This window comes from Carya illinoinensis, chromosome 15 (genome assembly GCF_018687715.1).
Source record: "Carya illinoinensis cultivar Pawnee chromosome 15, C.illinoinensisPawnee_v1, whole genome shotgun sequence".
In the NCBI taxonomy this organism is placed as follows: Eukaryota; Viridiplantae; Streptophyta; class Magnoliopsida; order Fagales; family Juglandaceae; genus Carya; species Carya illinoinensis.
Window position 1 is genome coordinate 27519447 of NC_056766.1, and position 22909 is coordinate 27542355.

Sequence of the window (22909 nt, forward strand, 5' to 3'; positions counted from 1 at the left end):
TGACGTGAGGTTATGTGTATGCATGTAGGTAGCCATCTGACACGTACATGAATGGACTACATGGAATGAGTATAGAATGAAGTCTAGGTAAGTATTACATGCATACTCTTCTAGAGTTTTCTAAAAGATAAGAAAATGAAAATGAAATGCTTTTCCTTTACAATGCTTTACAAAACAACATGAAAGATGCTTTAAGAAAGAATGCTAAGTATAAGTTTTCAAGTGTAAGTATGTAACGGTCCTCCTTGGCAGCCCCTTTTTACGCACCCAAAGTGTGTAGGTGTATGCATGTGAATGGATGCTATATGTGGTAAGTATTGTATGTATTTTCATGAAATGAAATGTGAGGCATCGGCCCTATGCTTTAAACAACATGAAGAAATTGTTTTAAAATGCCCCTATGAAAGATGATGTTTAAGCTCATGCATTTTAAATGACTTTTATGAATGAACTAAAAGAAAGGATTGAAAGACTTGTAAAGGAATGAAAGGACTGAAAATGAATGAAAGGAATGGAAATGATTGAATGTTTAATGTATGAAAATATATAACTGCCACATGAATGGAAAAGGGTACCAAAGGATTAGACTGGGCAGATTGCAATGCCTGGTAAGTAGTACTGGTAGTGTACCTAGTGCTACACCCTAACGGAAATGGATTCTCAACCCGTGGCCAAAGGCGGAATCGAGGTCCAAAAGACTGCTAATCCCAGGTCCCCAGCACATGGGGCGTAACAGTGTGCAATAGCGAATGAAAGTGATAAGAAAGAATGTATGTATGTAAGAAAAGATGTATGCATGAAAATGCTCTTTAAGAAATAAAGGCAGTGAGGCATGGGGAACTGTTTTATGAAAGAAAATGCTTTTTAAACAAAAACCGCACCTCGCAACGTTTTAAAATTAATTGATTATCTATGAATGATATGCATAGAGTGATGAATGCATGACTGAAAACCTATGTTATTATATTTTAACTATATGAAGTAATGCTTACGAGTCATCGACTCATTTTAATTTTTATTTGTGCCCTCCCACAGACAAGATGAGCATGACGCCTCAGAAAGGACACAGCCCATGGGGAAAGAGCACGAAAGCCTAGTCATGCTATTTTGTACAATAGAATTTAATTATAAAATTTAATATTTTTCGATGTAACCTTTTTAAATTAAAAAATACGTTTTATTTATAAAAATGTAGTCTTTTATATCCTAGCACGAAAGAAAAATAAATTTAAAAAGGAATCGTAATTCCCGTCTATTTTTATAAAATCATTTTCTAAAGGCCCCACCACAAGGACGGGCATTACAGTCATACATACCTCTCGACCTCTACGAAGGATTTTTGTGAGGGTCAACGAGACAAGACTAGTCATACATACCACTTGACCTCCGCAAAGGATTTCTACGAAGGGTTTTTGAGCGATTTTAGCTTACATGCTTGATGACTTGCAAGATCGCTCGAGCGGAGGCTTTCTGCCGCTCGAGCGAATTCAGGCAGATTCAAACCCTCGACTACCGCTCGACAGGGAGCTCGAGCGGGTTGCTGGAAAACAAAGATCGCTCTAGCAAAGACATTGGCCGTTCGAGCGAAATCAGGCAGACTTGAACGCTCGATGTGCACTTGATTGGACGCTCGAGCGAAATGGAAGAGTCGAACGCTCGATGTGCGCTCGACACCCCGCTCAAGCAAACATCATATTTTGACAGATTTAAGGTTTTCCACCGTCATACCATATAAAAGGGATTTTTCACTCTATGGCCGTACTTGTTGACTGGAGAACACTTTTGGGACAGAAAAACATAGCTATAGGGATTCAAATCATCTGTTTTGGAGAGGGAATTCCAATTATTGCACGTATGTTGGAATCATACACGAGCATGGACGGGAGAAAAGCGTTGAATCATTCCCTTGAGCTTTTGAAGACGAGTTGCGGCTGCAAGGAGGATTTTTTAGTGTTTATTTTCTTCCAATCTTCTCAGAACAATTATGGTGAATTCGTTTATGTTGAATTCCATTTCTAGCATGAGCTAAATTTTCTTTATTCTAGGAAAACGATGTAACCTATTTCCGAACTATGCTTGATTGTCTACGCTAATTTAATGCAATTCTCTCTTTGTTTATCTGATTTATTCTGAGTTTATTGCTTCTAATTAACTGGCCATTGATTAGATGATAAGTAATCTTGTGATTTGCTATTGAAATAGGGAATCATAGGGTAGATCTTGAATATTTTAGCATAGGTAAGTATAGAGATCGAAAGACTTGTATGAACCTATGTAGTAATTAAATCATTGATCTTATTGCTTTCTTGATTATTAAATTTGCATATTCTTGTGTGTATTGATAAACAAGAGTCATTTCCAATTGACTATCGAAAGAGGCTTTTGGATGAATTAGAGATTTGCTAATAGATAAAAGAGAATTAAATTAAATTAGCTGGATGAGAAAAGCATAGTGAAGAATTAGGTGAAATCGATTTCCTAGAAGTTTTCTTTCCCATAAATTTGATCTTTGAACGTCAGTTTTATTTCCTTTGCGTATTTCTCTTTGAGTCGATTTTAGTTTAAATTGCAACTACAAAAATATTAGTGATTCCTCTAGATAAAATTGAGATTAGTATAATTTTGGTATTTGGCAAACGTAAGGTACCAATCCCTGAGGACGATACTCTTCTTATTACTTTACTATAAAACTACGATACTGTGCACTTGCAGTTTTGCACCTGTCAATGCTGCTCGACACCCTCTCGCCAAATGAGAGGGTCAACGAGGTGAGCCCGGTCATACATACCACTCGACCTTTGCAAAGGATTTCAACAAAGGGTCTCCTGGGTAGGCTAGGCTTACGCACCGCTCAGCCCCCTTTCACCACACACGGAGGTCAGCAAGATGAGTTTGGCAGCCAACCTACGTGCTACTCGGCCTCTACAAAGAATTCCTGCAAAGATCTGCACAAGGAATTTAGCTTGTGTGCAGCCCGATCTATGAGGCCTAAGTACTAATCAGCCACAACAGAAGCTAACAGGTGAATGAGCTACTCGGCTCAGCAAGGTACGACCAAACAAATGGAAGCGTCCTCACAATGCGGGAAATTACTTGCTTAAGTAAGAGAAATAATGTCCAGTCCCAGTAAGCGATCAACACATTATCACTTGCGAGGGGCTTGCGCAGAATATGAGCAAGCAAAAAGGAACGACATTAGTAAAGGAAGAAATAAAAAACATTTAATTCATCAATTGTCGGGATCCTTACAAAGGGAAAGGTTACAACATATTTGCAAAAAACCATACAAAGAGAAAGAAGTCAAAAGCGATCCACGAGTCGAGTCAAACTCAGCGGTGCACTATAGTACCATTGGCAAAAAAGGCAGAATCAGTGGTATCGCTGGAGAGGTACCATCCCAAACGTGTGGGGTAGGTGAAGACAGGAGGGTGAGAATAGGAGTTGAAGATGTGAGATTGAGAATAGGAGACATGAGGGACAGACCAACCCAAGTACCCGAGGCCCTCAACCATCAAGGAAACCATCCTCATTCAAAAAGGACCCCCCACACGGGCCAAGACACCATGTGGAAGTATCGAATAGAGGCTTCGCCCCAATGGTCGCCGCCTGAGTGAAAGGAGGCAGGGTCATGAGGATCTTGAATTGAAAGAGAACTCCTGACCAAGACAAGGGCTCCCTCTTTCTCCTCCCCTAGCCAGATAGAAAATGCCTGAACCAGAACAGGTTCAGGCTATCAGAAATCCCCTTCGCCCGCCAGGCCTAAGTGAGCAGCCTTGCTCCTTCCCAATTATGAGAATGAATTGGGATGTAAGGATAAAACATGAACTGCATGACGAGTCCTAAGATAGGGAAAACCATCGAATGGTGTGGCTACAAAGCTCGACACACTCCACCTTCACAACATGTCTAGTAGCAACAAAGGACAACACAGTCCCTAGTAAAGTCTCATCGGAGAGCCATAAAAGATTGGCAATTGCCCCGCTTTGACACAAGTCTATAGCGGAACACCACACGAAAAGCTTGGCCCGAAGGTAGAAGGAACATCGAAGTTGGGGGTTGGCCAAAAGGAACCCAAAACCAAAAAAGAGGAAGGCTTAGATGCTTGAAGAGCTAGAAGGGAGATCTTATGGAAAATCGCATGGTAGGTAGGGATTATGTAGGTAGGGGGTGATGGTTCATCCCTCGAGATTCGAGATATGAATGTATCCTAGTACCAGCTCAAATCTCACTGACGGCTCAGCACGAATCCCATGACACGCATCGCAAATACCCTTTGATGACATCAATCCGAGGGAAATGAAATGGGTGGCCATTAATGTCCAACTGCCCAAGTCCCTCAGAAGTTCATGAACGGTGCATTAAACTCCGAACTACTTTTATTGGGAAACCAAAGAGCAGGCTACAAAGCGTCACATCTCTCTTTCCTCAAGGTAATCAATACAATGGGTCATAACTCTACCCTCAAGATGGTAGTATGAAGCATCACAAGCAACCCCAGCCAAATGGGAGGAAAGATGAAAGGAAATTAGGAATATGAAGGGACAACCACAACACAAAACAAGAATGTGATTACGTGGCAAAATGTACATGTAGAATACTGGGCACCATGGTTTATACAAACAAAGGACCAAAGATGAAGAATATACATCTAAATCAATTGAGGAAGGCATCAGAGCCCATCTTGGAGTCGGCAGGGCCCACCTCGGGGGCGTCCAAGTTCTGCCTATGCCAAGTGGGGTTGGCCTCGGTCCGCTCGAAGTAGGTCAGCACCCGTAACACCCCCTAAAGGACGGTCAAGACGATCGTCATCCTTTGATAGAAACGTGTCCGAAATCATTGCCTCCCCAATCTCGTTTGCATGATTATAAGCAGCTAGATCAGGCTCAAGGTCTTTAAGATCAACGGCCTACAATTGTACCTCCATTGCCTTTGAACTTTCTTATGGGTTTATGATGACGTAGTTGCACGTCCTCTCGAGGCCTTCGAGATACTCATGGGACCAAGTGCCATCCGGAACGTAGAGGGCCCTCCTTAACTTCTCACTCGAGCAGGTGGCAACCTCTTGCACCTGCGATAGGTCATTCTACAGGTCCTGAATAATTACTTCCTGAGTGATTATCCTCTTCTGGGTTGCCCCCAATTCAGTCAGCACCTTTTCCTCTCTAATTCTGGTTGCATATAGCAAGGCTTTTTGATCCTTTGCAATGGCCGACAAGGTTGAGCTCTCTTCCAACATCTTGAGCTGCTGAACTTGTAGGATTGAAATCCCTTGAACTCACAGTCAATTTGAAAACCCAACCAAGAAAGCCAAAATCAAGCCAATGGAAAATTTAGACTTGTTGAGGAACTCATTTCAAGAATCTAGATTATATGAAAATCTAAACCCATTGAAGAACATATCTCAAGAACCTAAATTATAAAGGACGAATGCCACAAAGGTTGTGATTTACCTTTGATAAGTTCAAAAGTTCATTCAAAAACAAGAGGAGATAAACTCAACTCACAATGAATAAAATTCATAAAATTTCATAATCTTCTCTTGAAACCCTAATTCATAAAACATAAAATATTTGTGTGAGCTAGACATCCCCCAAGCCCAATTATTCTAAATTAATTCCTACATCTAATAAAATAAGCCATTTTAATGAAATAAACAAGTCCAAGACCTTCAATAACAACAGGCCCAAGTCATGTCTTCCATAGCTTGTACCACATGGATGAAAACTGGATCTCCTCCTCTTAAGCCCATCTTGAATGTTAGACTTTTGCTAGACACTTCCCAAGTTGATTGCAACAATCATTGCATTGCTTCCTTGCTTTTCTTTGCTCTCGATCTTGTGATTGCCCCATCTGGAACTTGCAAAAGATCTTTAAGACTCATTCCACCTCGGGGCCCATCATTCCCCCTCTCCTCAAAAGGATTCAACCTCGAATCTCCACCTACATCAAAGGGAAAAAGATCAGTAACATTGAAATTGGCATAAACATGATACTTACCTAAAAGATCCACTTTATATGAATTATCATTAATTTTCTCAAGAATTTGGAACAGTCTATCGAAGCTACACCTGTCATCAACAAGCAAAAGTATCAAAGATATAGGAGTACGTGGATTAAAACCATGAACAACTTCAAAATGAGAATAAGAAATAATAGTATGCATGGTCCTCTTATATGCAAACTCTAATAATGGCAAGTGATACTCCGACAAATGTCCATGTAACAAGTCAATGAATGGCAAATGATGCTCCCACAAATGTTCATGAAACACATATAAAGTCTTCCTTTCATTAAAATGACCACTCCAATTATATGCAAACTCAATTAATGGCAAAAAATACTCTTACCAATGGTCATGCAACACGTTTAAAGTATTCTTTACACCAAAATGTTCCAACAAACCACATCCACGCACAAGTATCTCACACATAAGACTAGCTGGCTCACAAAGTCTATTATTTCTAAACAAATACCAATCTAGTCTATAGCACTTACCAACGATGCTTTCTCACATACTTCATGTATGCTAGCAAAGTCATCATCATTAGCATGCAATTCCTTATCATATTCAAATCTCAATAACTTTGCATCTAAAATGAAGACAAGGACATACCTTCTTGATATTGCAACAACCACAAAATTTTCCTTACTTTGTGTGTATTTGATTACATTAGGAAAAGTCTTAATACATTCCCTCCACTTGACATGCATTCTAGTCAACTTACCTTGTCCCTTTAATTGCCTCAAGTACTCATGTTTCGTATGTAGAACAAATTCTTTTGGCCAAAGGTAATGTTGTCAAATCTTCAATGTTGTCACAAAATCAATTTGATGCTTTATTCCTCTAATAGGTGAAAATCCACTAAGCACATTGCTTGGCAACATGACCTCATATCTCTACAATAAAGAGATAACAATACTAGGCAAAGATTCGTTAAATTTATTAGTATTAAAATTTGCCTTAGCATAAAAACTCACTACTCTCTTTGTTTTTCTCTCACTTTCTTCACTCTCCTTTTCTCTTAAAGTTTCAGCCTCACCCTTATTTTCTCTCTCATTTTCGATCTCACTATTTCTTTTTTCCTCAATCACACTCCCACTCTTTCTTTTTCACTCAACCTCACTTTTATTCTCTCTTTTTCAATCAATCTCACTTTCTCTATTTCTTTCTTGATCAACCTCACTTTCACTCTTTCGTTTTTAATCAACCTCACTTTTCAGCTTCAATTGGTCCTCATGGACCTATTTTATGGTTAAATGAGCAAGTTTGATTGTTCTGCCATCTTTTACTAAACTGTATATGTTTTTGACCCCATCATGGATCACCCTCTTATCATACTACCACGGGCTCCCCAACAAAATATGGCTAGCATGCATAGGCACTACATCTTAAAGCATTTCATATTTATATTTTCCAATTGAAAAAGAAACTAGCACTTGCTTATTTACCCTAACCTTCTCACAATCATTCAACCATTGCAACTTGTATGGTCTAGGATGTTTCAAGGTAGGTAAATTCAATTTCTCAACTAAAGTAGTGCTAGCCACATTAGTACAAACTCCCTCCATCAATGATCATATTACATACCTTGCTGTTGATGTGGTATCTAATATGAAAAATGTTCTTTCTTTGTTGCTTTGTATCATCCATCTCAATTTGTATATTGAGAGCGCACTTGGAAACAAGAAACTCACCAGACTCTTCATACTCATACCCATTCTCAATACTAGGCTCACACCTTCTCCTATCTCTCCTACCTTGCAGATTTCTAATCATTGCACCTCGTTAGTGCATCCTATCCCTCAATTCCCCCAATGCCAAATTCAACCGTTCAAACTTTTGTTGAATGGACTACAATACAAAAAATGAATTGTTTGCCACCCCCTTCGGTATTAAGTCACTATTATGAGACATTGTAATGTGCTGCATTAAAAGAATGTTAGTGGTAAAAACCTCACACACTCCCTTACGTTTTTACACTCAAATTTGTGCACTCCACTCGTGTTTAACTCTTAATTGGATTTTTCCCAATAATAGTCTCACACTCTCTTACCTTTTACCTCAATAGTTTTTCCGCTCAAGTTCTTTAAGAACTAGTTGAATAAATGAAGATAATACAATCTTGTTTTATTCCAACTAGTAATTAGGTACAAGGAACAAGGAATGAATAAAATGACACAAGGCTCAAGGAATTTATACGAAAGAAAGAGTAATAATCACAAGACAAGATACAACTATAATGATGTATTTAGCCCCTTTGATCATAAAAAATAAAAAAATAATAATAAAAAAATAAAAATTCTATACTCTTTTTCTTTTCGAATTTCTTTGAATTTTTTTTTCTTTTCCTTTCTTTTCTTTTCTCACTAATTCAGTTACAAACAACAATATTTAATTGTAACAATCAAATAATGGAATTCAAACATACAAAAATTAATATGGAGATAGAAGGAAATCAATGAAACCCTAAGATGAAGCAAATTTCGGCAGCCCTAGGATAAGGAGATTTTGGCCAACACAAAAACCCTAGGATAAGTTGATTTCTGCAGCCACACAAAAGCCCTAATGAACAAGAATACAAAATCCTAAGATGATCAATTCAACAACCCTAGAAAGAACAATGGATTTTCGATAGCCACACAAAACCCTAAGAATTTCAATAGCCCCCCCCCCCCCCCTTTTTGCAACCCTAGAACAATGAAGCCTTAAAATTAAAGATGCAAGAATTAAAAGATAAAATCAAACCTTTGTTTGTATGTTTTTTTTATTTTTTTTGGCAACCCTAGAACAATGAAGCCTTAGAATTAAATATGCAAGAATTAAAGGATAGAATCAAACCTGATTGGAAACCTTCCTCTGAATACCAAATGATATGAACCCGCATGATTGGAATCTCTTGAGTTCACAGTCAATTTAAAAACTCACCCAAGAAATCCAAAATCAAGCCAATGGAAAATCTAGACCCGTTGACAAACTCATTTCAAGAACCTAGATTATATGAAAATCTAAACCCATTGAAGAATCTATCTCAAGAACCTAAATTATAAAGGAGGAACGCCGCAAATGTTGATTTACCTTTGATAAGTTCAAAAGTTCATTCAAGAACAAGGGGAGATAAACTCAACTCAAAATGAATAAAATTCATCAAATTTCATAAACTTCTATTGAAACCCTAGTTCATAAAACATAAAACATTTGTGTGGGCTAGACATCCCTCAAGCCCAATTATTCTAGATTAATTTCTATGACAAATAAAATTAGCCCTTTCAATGTAGTAAATAAGTCTAAGACCTTCAATAATAATAGGCCCAAGTCATATCTTCCATAGCTTGTATCACATGGATGAAAACTAGATCTCCTCCTCTCAAGCCCATCTTGAATGTTGGGCTCTTACTAGACACATCCCAAGTAGATTGTACGAATCCTTGTATTGCTTTCTTGCTCTTCTTAGCTCTCGATCTTGTGATTGCCCTATCTAATACTTGCAAAAGATTTTTAAGACTCGGTTTACCTTGGGGCCCATCATGAAGAGTTGTCATCACCATGGACCGGAGCTCCAGGTTTTACCTCTCAACTGCCTCACGGCCGCTCACAATATGCTCCACTAGCCTTTCAACCCCCTTCAGACTCTGCAATCAAAAGTAAGAAGGTGAGAATTGAAGAGAAAGGGAGAAAGCATAGTTATGAAAATAACATGGAACTAGAAAAGACCTCAGAGAGAAGTTTTTGCAACGACTTAGACACTTGCTCTAGGGCCTCAGATCACCAGGTCCTGCCCTCAAGACGAGGAGATGAAAGAATGACCTCCTCCGAATCACAATACTATGCAACTTGTCAAGCGTGGCGGTTGGACGCATGACCCTATCATTGGGAACATCTCCCCACGAAGCCCTTATTGCAAACTCAGCGTGACCAATCTAACCTACTGAAAACTCCCATTTGTGGCCAAACACGAGAAAGAACTTACAGGTCCAGTCCAAGACCTTTTAATGCTGTTACTCTAGCACCACGAGGCCTCTCATTCCCCTAAAACTATAGATGTCCCTGACACCCCTCTTCACATTGTGAGTCAGGAGAATCTCATGGTTAGTCAAATCAGTGCCCTCTAGATTGGATTTCAATAGTGCCCACCGCCACAGGATGCAACAATAGATTAGAATATGCCAAGCCTTTGGGTGGAGTTGTTCAGGGGCCAACCTGAGGTGGTGCAAGACTTCATAGACTGGGCGAGGGAAGGGTAGTCTCAGCCCACAAAAGAACATGCTGGGGAAGAGGGTGGCTCCCGACACCGAGCCATCAACGCCAACGGGGCCTCAAAGGCCACCATGTTGGGAATGAGATAGGTCGAGACCAGTGATTGGAGGAATTCGGGGGAGGCCTCAGAACGCCAAAAGCGGCCAACATGACTTAGCTCCAAGGTGCCTACCTCAAGACGACCCTTAAAAGTCTCAGGTTTGTTAGATCTTCGGGCAGCCATCTAGAGAGTACGAGTGCAGCGAGAAGTGGAGAGCATGCGAAGGTGAAGGAAGAATGAATGAAATAGAAAGAGAGCAGCAAGAGTATGGCAAAAGCTATGTGAGTGACAATCAGTACTTAGTACACACGAGTTATAGGACGAAAGAGCTTAGTACACACGAGTTATAGGACGAAAAAGCTGTTTAAAACCCCACAATGCAACATAGCCAGGGAAGAAAGAAAATGTCTTACATCTATAATTGTGGAAAAGATGGAACGATCATCATCTGGTACCGAGATCAAATCCCCGAAATCGCATTAGGAACAACGAAGGGACAACCAAGACTTGACACATGGAATAATCGAACGACAAGTATTTTTGCTCAGCTAGCCAAATAGAAGCGACAAGTGGTAACAATAAGTAGAAACAGGGAAATTCCTATCGGCCTAGTCTAATGAGAATTGACAGGGTAACTGTATGGTGTATTTTTCCTAGGGCCCGCCCATGAGGACCAACCCAGATCAGGCATCAGAAGGATTCCCCACACCCCAGGGGGCCCAAAGAGCTGGGTCCCAGCCCATAGATTCCCTCAGCAACCCGACCAGGACCTACGACCCATATAAGACTAGCATAAGGATCTGGGTTAGGATGGGACATTATGTAGGGAGCTCAGAAAGTTGAATTAGTGAAAGGAAAGAGGAGCACGCTAGAGGGAGGGGATTGGACCGTACAGTAACACCAGGAGATCGCGTTGCATTAAATGAACTCACCTAGAAATCATGTTGCATGAATTACTTCATCCAGAGAGCCACACCGCATTAAAGGAAGTATGACAGAGAGGACTCCAGGAGGACATCACTCCACCCAAGCCACAAGGTATGGTTGTCTGACCCTAGGGGCTAGGGATAAAGGTCCCCCTGACCATCAAGTAAAGAGATCAAATTCTCAACTAGGAGTTTGCTTGCTAAAATTCCTACTTTCTTGTATCACCCAAGGATCACCACTAACTTAAGTATTAGAGGCTCCCCGGGCCACCCTTTGCCATCTCTCTCTCCCTCTCTCTCTAGGACTGTAGGCGTATGAAACTAAAAACCTAGACCACTAAGAGGCTGGTCCCTTGACATACAAAACATGTCTTCAACAACAAGTATACTTATTTTAGTGCAATATGTTTAGTAAGTAGGATAATGTGAACAACATGGAAAATATGCAAGTGTTATTATCAGATTTCTCTTGTAAAATCTAGGAGTGTAACTGGTCTGGTCTAGTCTAGTTTTGGACAAAATTTAGGACAGAACCAATATGCACTGGTTTTGCATTTTTCAAAACTGATTATGCATCGGTTACTCTCCTAAACTGGTACCTCCGGTTTTAGCGGTTTCTAGTTTGGTCTAGCTTTCCGGTTTTAATAAAATGCAAATTTCTCATTAAAAAATCTGTTTATGAAAAAAAAAATGCTTTAAAAAAATCTATTTTATAAAAAATTCTGGTCCGGTCCTATCTGGTTTGGTTTCTGCTATAAAAAACCTACTTTATAAAAAAGAATCTGCTATGAAAAAAAAAATTCTGTTATAAAAAAGTAGATATGATCGAATAAATTTTCATGTTTAAAATTAAAGTTTTATGTTATAAATTACATAACATTATCTTATAAATAATTATAGTTTATATTATTATATATAAAAATTATATAATATAAAAAATATCTTACATAATATTTAAAAATTTAATTTACATATATATTATAGTGAATTGGTCTGGTCCGGTCTAGTCCTAAAAATCATGTAACAAGAACTGGTCCAGTTCCGGCCAGTTTTGGCATTTTAGAAACCGGTTCCATTGGTCCAGACTGGCTTTCTAGTTAAAATTTACACCTCTAGTAAAATCAAAATAAATAAATAAATAAATGAATAACCAATGAAATTTTTCATTTTACAAAAACAAGGATTAATACAAATAGATTGTTGATAACATTGTACTATTTATATATATGCATACGTAAACCATATCTTGTTCCTCCACTTATTATTGTTTACAATAGTGACTACCTTTATACATTTGAAATCTCATTTGTGTGTTTAGACTTTTAGTTTCCCAATAAAGATGAGCCATCTTTTCCCAAACACGTTTGATGGTACAAGGTATACTTATTCCTATTATACCATGTTTTAATGGAGTTTTATATCTTCATGATTTTTTTTTTAATAGAAAAATGAGGTTCTATAAGGTTTTGATGCATTTTTTTCTTTTCTTTCTCAGTGGACAAACAAACCATTATCAAGGTTTCTTCCTTTGTCTCTTTGGTTTTTATTGTTTATTTGTAGAAGCGAAGTAAAAATGTTTCAATAGATGAGCTATTAGAATGTATTGCTTCATTTTAAGGATATTTGTAAAGTGAATTGTTATAGGCACAAAGAGATTATACAAAAGTAGATGCACAAAAAGACGTGGTTTCATGGGATCTACTCTACAAAAAATAACTTTACAGTCTGATGTACCACATCTATAATCAATTTGTGGGCTTACTTTTATATAATCTCATTGTGACTAAAATATTTGTCATTTATAAAAATATTGTATCATAGTAAGAATCTACAAGCTGCCAGCTTGGCGCTACCTATAAATTTAAGTAAACAAATATAGTTTGCACTATTGTATAAAGTTTTTGTACTTTGTACTCCTAACAATAACAGAACTAATACTTTGAAAACTGTCTTAGCTTTCGGAAGTTCAATTATGACCATTGAGATAAAAGAAAACTATGGCATGATCATGACCATTAGATCTTAATATAGGATTCTAAGTGGTATTTTTTAGGTGTAACCTGCTAGTTTTTTATAGTTCGAGTGTGTAATGTGTCCATTATGATAGTTTGGAGTGCAAAATTTGAAACTAGCTCTTGATAGTGTTATAGTACAAAATTTATAACTTTTTCCTAAATCTAGGGGACATGCATACTCTTATATTCCAAGTCATAAGAAAATCTTACATTTGAAATGTAACACAAGTAGGAGTAACATAGCAAACATTTATGTCTAGCTGGATTTTTCAACTATCAACACATAGTCAAATATTGTTAACAATTAGAAACAACACTCTCTGTAAAAAAGTACTATTTCCCCCCATAAAAGCCAAAAACTAAAAGAAAAGCAAAAGACAAATTAAAATGTAGAATATAGGGGAGGATTGGCTACTCGGGTTCAACTCTTGTTGAGACTGTGTATGCACCACTATAACCAAAGGTATCAATGCTACTAAAATCCTTTTTGTGCTAAGGATCATTGTAAGGATGCTTAGAAGCACCCCTTGAAGCTCCAAGGTCACTTGTAGAAGACAACATAGATGTGCTTGAAGCCACCCCATCATTTTGTAATATTGTTTCAAGGGCCTTTTCCACTTCACTCATTGTTGGACGGTTTTTAGGCGAATCTTCAATGCATTGCATAGTAATTTCCAAGAATTTCCCAAACCCTATAAGATTTGTTGTCTCTCTAATGGATGAATCAATCATTTCCCACAAGCCATAGTGCTCTTCCTCGTCCTTGTTCATTGCTGTTCTTACCCGATGAACGATGTACTTTCCCTTCTCAAACGGTCGCTTGGATGTTAACAATTCAAGCATAAACACTCCAAAGCTGTAAACATCACTCTTTTCAGTTAATTGTTAAGTCTGGTAATATTCAGGATCAAGATAACCCTACAAGGAGAAGGCACTTTGCAAAAATTAAAACCAAAAGAGTTTTCCAATGAATGAAAAATCTAAATTATATTACATAAGACATTTTTAATTTTGTTGTAGGATTGGAAGGATTTGCATGTACTTTGAATTTTACAATACAATGCATGAACAAGAAAATGAAATAATAAAAATTTGTTTTGATATATGTTAATATGCCAATTTGGTTGCCTCAACGTCCACAAAGTACTCTCTCTCTCTCTCTCTCTCTCTCTCTCTCTCTCTCTCTCTCTCAAGACCTTGCAAATCTATTAACCACAATCATTATGCAGATTTTCAACCCTTGTCTATCATAAAAGTACTTGCTTCAATTGTGATGACAACACATTCACTAGCAGTAAGTTAACAAATGAACCAAATGATTTTGTGAAGAACTAATAAAGTAGCATAAACCCTTGAGTATCATGTTAAGGAAAAAAAAAAGTTCTTTTGCCATTAAATTAATGCAAAAATAGAAAAAGTTATTGTTTCTTGCAACAAATAAAATTGAAGATGTCAATAATATGTAACACTCAACCCTTGTAATCACAAAAGGGAGCTTTTCCACTAGAAAGGAGACTTACACAATCACCCATTTTAGATGAAAACCCTAAAGGGTTGCATTTCTTGACATACCAAAAAATCCTAGTGATAATAGGAATCCGAAACTTAGCCACACTAGAAAAGAAAAGAAAAAAAAAAAGAACAACATTATAAAGTCTCCCCAATCCATTGTTGACATCATAGGTCCAATTAGAAACACTTTAGCCTAGCAAGAACATAAAAATATTGCATTAAGCCCCAATGAAATGTCAGCCTAGTAGAAGCCTAGCTGATGAAATTAGGGACTGACCTTGCTCCTAAAACCCCAGCAAAGTTCTTCCTTTAACATTAGAACTCTTAATCTCAACTCATGCTAGCTTGCCCAAAAGACCCATAATGCTAGGAAACCTACTCCTATGTACATAAATAGGGAGTCCTCACAACTTTAGGACTTCAAGTTGCCTAATTTCCCAAATAACAAAGGAATCCTATTTCAATGAGAAAGCTTCAACATATAAAGTTGCTAGGAATTCCTAGCTAAAGTAGGACTCCAAATCCTAGTAGGAGTCAATGAGACCTAGGAATGACAATCTCTATAATAAAAGGTTGCATTCAGCCCCTTCAAATTCATCCAACCCCAAGGTCTTTCAAGAAATTCATCCCTTAACTCTTGGAATTTGTTGTCAGTCTTAAATCTGAGAATAAGATATTCTTCACCAATAAACATTCATTGTCATTTACCATAAAACAAATCATGTAGTGGCATTACCATAATGATGATGATGATGATGATAACAACAACAATACTAATAATAGTAGAATCTTAAACGATATACAGGGGAAGCCAACATGGCTTCCACTTAAGCAGCTGGGTAGACTCCAATCACTCCACTATCCCATAGTTGAGTCTGTCCTATAGCACCACCAAGGGCCCTAAACCATTTTATTTTTCACACACTCAAAGGCTCATTTTTTCATCACTTGACTCTCTTTCCTCTCCTCAGCCTCTTGGCTAACCAACACCCTCCCTATTACCTTCATTATGTCACACTTTCCAACCTCCCAAACAACACTTAGCTACTAATACCACAAGTTCCTTAACCTTTAATCAATGAGTAGAAGTTGAGAAGAGAAAGTATCATCCTCCATTATGATTATTTTAGCCCAACATATTCAAGTTGTGGTTACTATTAGCGTGTTTGATGACTAATGTGGGAAACCTTGTAGTGTATGTTAAGGAAGATTAATGGCCATGCATGTTTTGGTGACTTTTTGTGTTTAGAGCATCAGATTCAAGTTTTGAGACAAAAACATAAAGATTTCCTAACTCTTGCATAGCATGCGGTCACTTCATGAAAAAAGTGAAATCTTGCATGCATATGACTTTAGTTGTTTTCTAAGCATGGGCTTTTGGTATCTAAATGATTTATAGCATTGAAGTAAAGTGCAGAAAAAAAAAATGCAAGAGAGTTTTAGCCATGGCATGTATATTGTGATCTTGTGCATGCATGTGTATAAACTAGTACATAAGTTTGAATCTTGTAGTATAAAGGAGAAGTTGATGAAAATGAGTTGAAAGCCCTAACTTTTAGATCACATGTTTCGGCCATCACATGATAAGAGGGTTTGAGGTCATTGAATCAGCATGCATGTATCTTTTAATGTTGACAGCATAAGTTTGATTTTGAATAAGCCAGTCACGTGTAAGAATCTTGCTAGATTTGAAGAGGTGAGGAAAAGGTTCCAAGTTTAATTGCTATGCATTTATGCCATAGCTTGATTTTAATATGTTTTTAACTTGCATGCAAATATATAGAAGCTAGAACTCTAGAGGCATGCATGTTCATTTAGGAACAAATGCACCAAAATTATGAGTTATGCCTCATAAGGGGTTTCAGCCAAGCATAGGAAAAGTGTGTGTTAATTAAAGGTGGAATAAAAAATACATGTGTTTATTTAGGAAAGAAATAAAGTCTAGGGTGGTTTTAGTCGATTAGGTTGAATCTTGTACTGTGGCATTAAAAACTCGGTGATGTTTGATGTGATTTTTGTGAAAATAGTGAGGGTAGGACTTGATGATATAAGGACAAAGGAAAGCTCGAAGACTAGGTACGTACTTATAGAAGTTAAGGGAATCTAAGTGAAAAGTATTGAAAGTTGAAAATAAAATGTGTTGGATTGGCATTAGGAGATTCGACCATTTAGATTTTTTAGTACTTGAAGGTATGAAAGTGTAAATGTAAAAGTGTAAGAAATCAGTAAACAAAAAATTAAGATATACATACATAAGAAAATGTTATTACAAATGAGTAAAAAATGTAAATTTAGAAAAGTTTAGGGCCAAATTGCAAATACTAAAAAGCTAGAGGGGTCAAAATGTATATAAAACTTAGGGTAGATTAGAAAAATTAGAAAGTCTAGGGATTTAAGAATTTTTTACCTTCACTAACTATCTATACAAGAATTATGCAGACTCTATCATTGATTGTGACTGAGTTGTTTTCTACCTTCATATAATGTTATTTGCTAAATATTTAAATTGTGCACATATTCTATCATGCCATTGAAAATAACTTTTATAGGTAAAAGTCAGTTTTTAACTTTTATTAATAATATTTGTGACTCGTTTATTAATATTCTCTACCCTTGAGAGATCAGGCCGTAGAGATATAATAACACTTACCATTATGGCCGTTCAAAGCATCTGATACTAGCTTAGACAAGCCAAAATCTGCAACCTGTGCAGTCAAATCTTCATCCAACAAAATATTCGTGGACTTAACATCTCTATGGATAATAGGCAGATTGGCATGCTCATGAAGGTAAGTTAGTCCAGTGGCTGAATTGAGAGCAACGTAGAGTCTTCTGTTCCAATCAAGATAAATGCCAGATTTCCCTAGAGTTCATATTTAGGCAAATAGTTTCCTATATATTAGATATTTGCAAAGAGTTAATTAAATTGATATGAATGTACGTACGTACCTAAAAAGCTATCTCTAATTGTTCCATTAGGCATAAAATTCGTAGATCAAAATCTGCTTTCCTTGTTCAAAGCAAAAACCCACAAGGCCAATAAGATTTTTGTGATGAACTTGGGAAAGCAATTCAATTTCAGTCTTGAACTCAAGTAAACCCTGCGTTGATCCTTGTTGAGCTCTTTTGATAGCAACAACTAGTCCATCAGAGAGCAACCCTCTATAAACCTGGGGAGAACATAAAAGCATAAACAAACAGTTCTTGGAAGTGGATTTTGCAAAAGTTTGATTGAACACTGAGAGATTTACGTACCTTGCCATATGCTCCAGAACCTATCTCATTTCTCTCGACGAAATTATTTGTGCACTTTTGGAGTTCAGCAAAAGAGAACCATCTTGCACCTTTTAATTGTGGGGCTACCCCATTGCTATCATTGCCACTTGATTTCCAAGAAGCTGAGATATGGAGAAAATTAGCCATATAGGCCAACAAATGCATGATTATCCATCATCCTTAGATACATAGTCTTGAATTTGAACTATACAACCAATCACAAGAAATTTAATTTTACTAATTATTTACCAAATGGTGTACTAAATCCAATGGCTCCTTCTGCACGTTTCTTTTGTTGAACTGCATATATCCCTACTCCAAGGAGTCCCAGAACCAGAATGGCACAACAAGTAATTGTTATCCCAATTATTACACGAGTGCTAATAGAAGTTCGGCCTCCTTTGGTTGAAGAACATTTTTAATATTGTTAGGTAGAGATATAATTTTCACTCTCACACACACAGAGTAAAGATATGATTTGAACCTGGGAAAGGATAAGAGTCTGCAATAAAAAAAAATAGGCACCAAATTGTTCTGGTAGCCTATGTTCTTGAGTAGTCATGGAGAACCCAATTCTCTGAATCTCTGATCGATTAAAGTATTTTTCGATTGAGGGAAAGAGTGCCAGTTGCACTTAAAGATAGTCATCAAAATTGAATCCTACAGCTTGAATATAAACAGAGCCTGGAAGGAGACTCAGGCTCACCGACAAGTTATTTTCCAATAACTTAAACACAGTTTCATTGGACAATTCACTGAAAAGTGATCCTCCAACTTATAATGTCCCTTTATATGGATAGGCACATTCACAATTCTGAGGGTTGCAATTTTGATTAAGAGGACATGATGTACTTTCACAATGAGCCAGGCTAGTAGAATAGGGCTTTGTTGGCTAATGATTTTGCTGGCAGTAAGCCGAGGTAGTATAGTCATTACACACTGGGTTTCCTCTTAGTCTGAAGTACATCAAATTGACAAAGAAGGTTGATGGTCAGAAAGAAAATACACAACATATTTTTGAATTGAACATTTAAAGGCCATGAATTCACTCACATCAAGGATTTATGGTGTTTATTGCCCAATTTTACAAAAGAAATGTTGTTGTTTTGTAAATCAACAAGCTTCAGTTGTGGGCTGATTTTTTCAGGCACACTCATGTCCAATGTTTCACTAAATTTGTTGTTTCTCAATTTCCTGAGAATTGAAATCGAGTGTGAGTTATCAAACTAACAGTTAATTTCTCTTAATTTCATAATATTCTTATGAACCTATACCAATAATATATCAACTTACACTTGCTATAATTGTGGAAAGCTAAACAAATCTTGTGGTATGGGCCCTTGAAGTGACCCATATTCCATAACCCTGCACACCAATCACATGATAGTGGTGAGTATTGCTAAAATTTGAGCAATTTTCATCTGTGAACGATTGAAGACATACAGAGTGGTGAGTGTTGGTAAGGTTGAGAACCACGTTGGAGCTTCTGATGGCTCAAATGAGTTATTACTAGGGTCCCTAGTAAAATAAGCCATCGTACAATATTCATCAATACATAAAAAGAATAAATTCCTCAAACATAAAATTGGCAATTGCATGCAATACTATGCCACCAACTTACAAGTAATTGAGCTTCGTCATTTGAGTCAAATCTGGTAAAGCGCCCGTGAATTTATTCAGAGCTAAATTCCTAAGACAATAACAAGAAGGCAAAAGATGGTAACCACCAGTATGATTATGCTAAAAGAACAGCACCACTATATAAATGTTGTGAAAGAGTACCCACAATTCAACGATATTTGTTAGGTTGCTGAGATCTGGGACACTTCCTGTCAGAGCAGTTCTGTCAAGCCGATTGTTGCAAGTTGGAATAGTTTTAATTCTCAAGAACAATACCAGATCAAAGTGGACTTATACTTAAAGGTAAGTTGAAAAACACCAATGTGTCATTAAATTAGGGGGGTAGTTTACTCACAGAACTTCAAGACTTGTTACAAGTCCTAATGTTGGTGGGATACTTCCATAAAGTTGATTTCCATCAAATAATCTGTCTTTGAAGAAAGCATTTAGAAGTAGAAGAAAGCATTTAAAGCATGCATGAAAACAAACTAATAGTTGGTATCAAACTTACATGTGTCTCAATTTCAACAAACTAATAGTTGGTATCAAACTTACATGTGTCTCAATTTCATATTAGAGCTGAAGAGTTTGGCTGGAATGGGACCTGAAAGCTTGTTCTTATTGAAATGGCTGCGAATTTGAAGACGTCACATTATTCTTCTTTTGTGGATGAAATAATCAACGTTGTGTATCCTTAAACATATTCAAATTTTGCATTTATCTTAATAATATACTGAACCCAAGATTGGGAAAAGAAAAAGATTAAAACTCACAAGTGTCTAGCCTCCAAAAGACGGTCCAAGCCTGGGGCAATGGATGTTGATATCAGCAGAGATCCTGTCAACATATTCTCCGTGAGGTCTAGCCAAAAGAGTTTGGAGAAGTTACCCAAAGATGGAGGTATCTTTCTAGTCAAGTTGTTTGAATTAAGAGCCCTGAGATGGACAGCGTGTTGGTATAAATGTAATGATTAGATACTTAACAATTTTCCAAAGCAGATAGAGAAACATTACTGGCATTGTGATTCATGTAGTGATCTTAAAAGCATTGAAAGATCTTACAAGAAGAGGAGATCTGAAAGATTTCCTAATTCATCTACAATATCACCAATGAAGTTGCAACCAGCTATGGTTCTGAAATATGAAAGACAAAAATATATATATATATATATATATGCTTCTCACTATTGGAATATATGCAAATAGGAAATTATAGATTGTTTATTGGATCTTACAGGAAATTTAGCTTATGCAAATCCCCAGGCCGTGGAGAGAGAGAACCTGTGAGCCCACGATTAAATGATAGGTCCCTGAAATTTAATAATGTTAACGCTTCAACAAAGTAGTAGAGTGGCAAAATCTATTTAAAGTAGGTCTCACAATATTTAAGGAAAAACATGTTTTATATTTTTGATAACTATAATGATTCCTACGACAAGTTGTTTGTTGAGAAACTAAATTTATAAGTATTTATACAGTAGAATATTTGTTTTCATGTAAAGAAAAAGAAAGAATGATACATACAATGACGTCAATTCAGTGAGTCCCCCAATGTCACCTTCAAGATTCCCTTCTAGGCCCATCGTTGATAATTTCCTGAAGAGATTTGCAAGGAATACAAAAAAAAAGGATATACTAAGATTTACCAAAAGAGGAAGAAGGAAAATTAAAAAAAAAATGACAAAAGGAAATTAAGGAACCCTTGCTTTATATCATGAATTTGATTTGCAAGTAGATGTAATCTTAATCTTAAACATATAATGTATATTGTTGTGTCAAGAGTACTGCAGATTAATATTAGTGTGTTTTCTATATTGATTTGCCAAAAAAAGGACTACAATATAGGAAAAGAGTCATTCTACTCATCATCTCTATATTATATATTACAATTGATTTTTTATTTATTTATATTTTATTCTTATTAAATTAAATAAATTCTTCTACTCATTATTCATACATCACAGTAATATGGAAAGATGTTTACAAGGCAATAACCCTAGAATTGTTCCAAGTAACTCCATCCCAACTACATGGATCCTCTTGAATGCTCCCAGCTTGGTGGTGTGTTTTTCCACGCGTACTTCAGGGCGTTGAGTATGGCAGCTGCATGCACAGTAAAATGTTTAATCATCAACTAATGCATCATTTAAAAATGTACAGCAGTAGGTTAGGGATCCTTCAACAAGCTACATATTCCATCGACGTGCAACATAAAGCCAATGAATATTTAATACTTGTGCGTCACATTTTAGAAATTAAAAAAAGCGATTTCAAAATTAAATATTTTTGAACTGTGATCGATGCAAGGTTCTGTCAAAATACTCATGAGAGGTTAGTTGAAATTTTTAACCAAAATTAAAAATTTCATCTCATTTCAATTCATCATTATATCTTTTTAAAATTTCAATATAAAATATAATAAACAATCTAACTTTTTCAAATCTCAATACAAAATTAATATTAAAAAATTATATTATAACAATATTTTATTTCTTACTATTTAAAATATCTTATCTCATCTCATCTGTGTAACCAAACGAGGCTTAGCTGAAGAATGAAAGAAATAATTAAATTTATTAAAGAAAAAAGTTTCAGACACTGACGAGAGACAACCCAGTTTTCCTAGATCATGTATCAAATTAAGCACCGATATTATCATGAAAAAAGGAAAAAAAGGAAAAAAGAACAAAACATTCGTACAATAACCCAGATGAAGAATATATATATATATATAAATGAGTGAGTGATCTGTTACATACTATCATTAGGATCAGTAAATGAGTAGACGAAGTAAATTTCTGAAAGAAAGAAAGCCAGAAAGAGCAGCTGCAACTTCATGCCGATCGATCGACTTAATTCCTGCACATTAATCTCTCTCTCTCTCGATGATCTCTCTCTTTCCTCTGTGTGCACGCGTGCGCTTAATAAATAACAAGTATCTCACCACACATTCCTTATATATCGAAGAAGAAATAAGTCTACGTACACGTATAGGTCTTCCGATCCACTACGTCTTGTTCGTGGAGGAGGACAAAGCAAGTGCTTAATTGACTAAGTCATCCTGTTGGTCAATACTAAACTAATGCATGATACTGTGAGGATGGCGCTACTCATACCGGGAAATGCATGGTATTTTCCTTTTATTAAAATTATTTGTCGTACTTATAAAACAATAAATAGATACAGATATTTATAAAGGATGTTGAACCCAAGGTTTCAAGTTTTGTGTAATTCTATATTTACACATGGATTTTGATGATAACAAA

General features: G+C 36.6%; 1 pseudogene; it reads right to left on the reverse strand.

The window, feature by feature from the left end:
• Positions 1–13448: 13448 nt before the first annotated feature.
• Positions 13449–22550, reverse strand: LOC122295912 (annotated as a pseudogene).
• Positions 22551–22909: the final 359 nt, after the last annotated feature.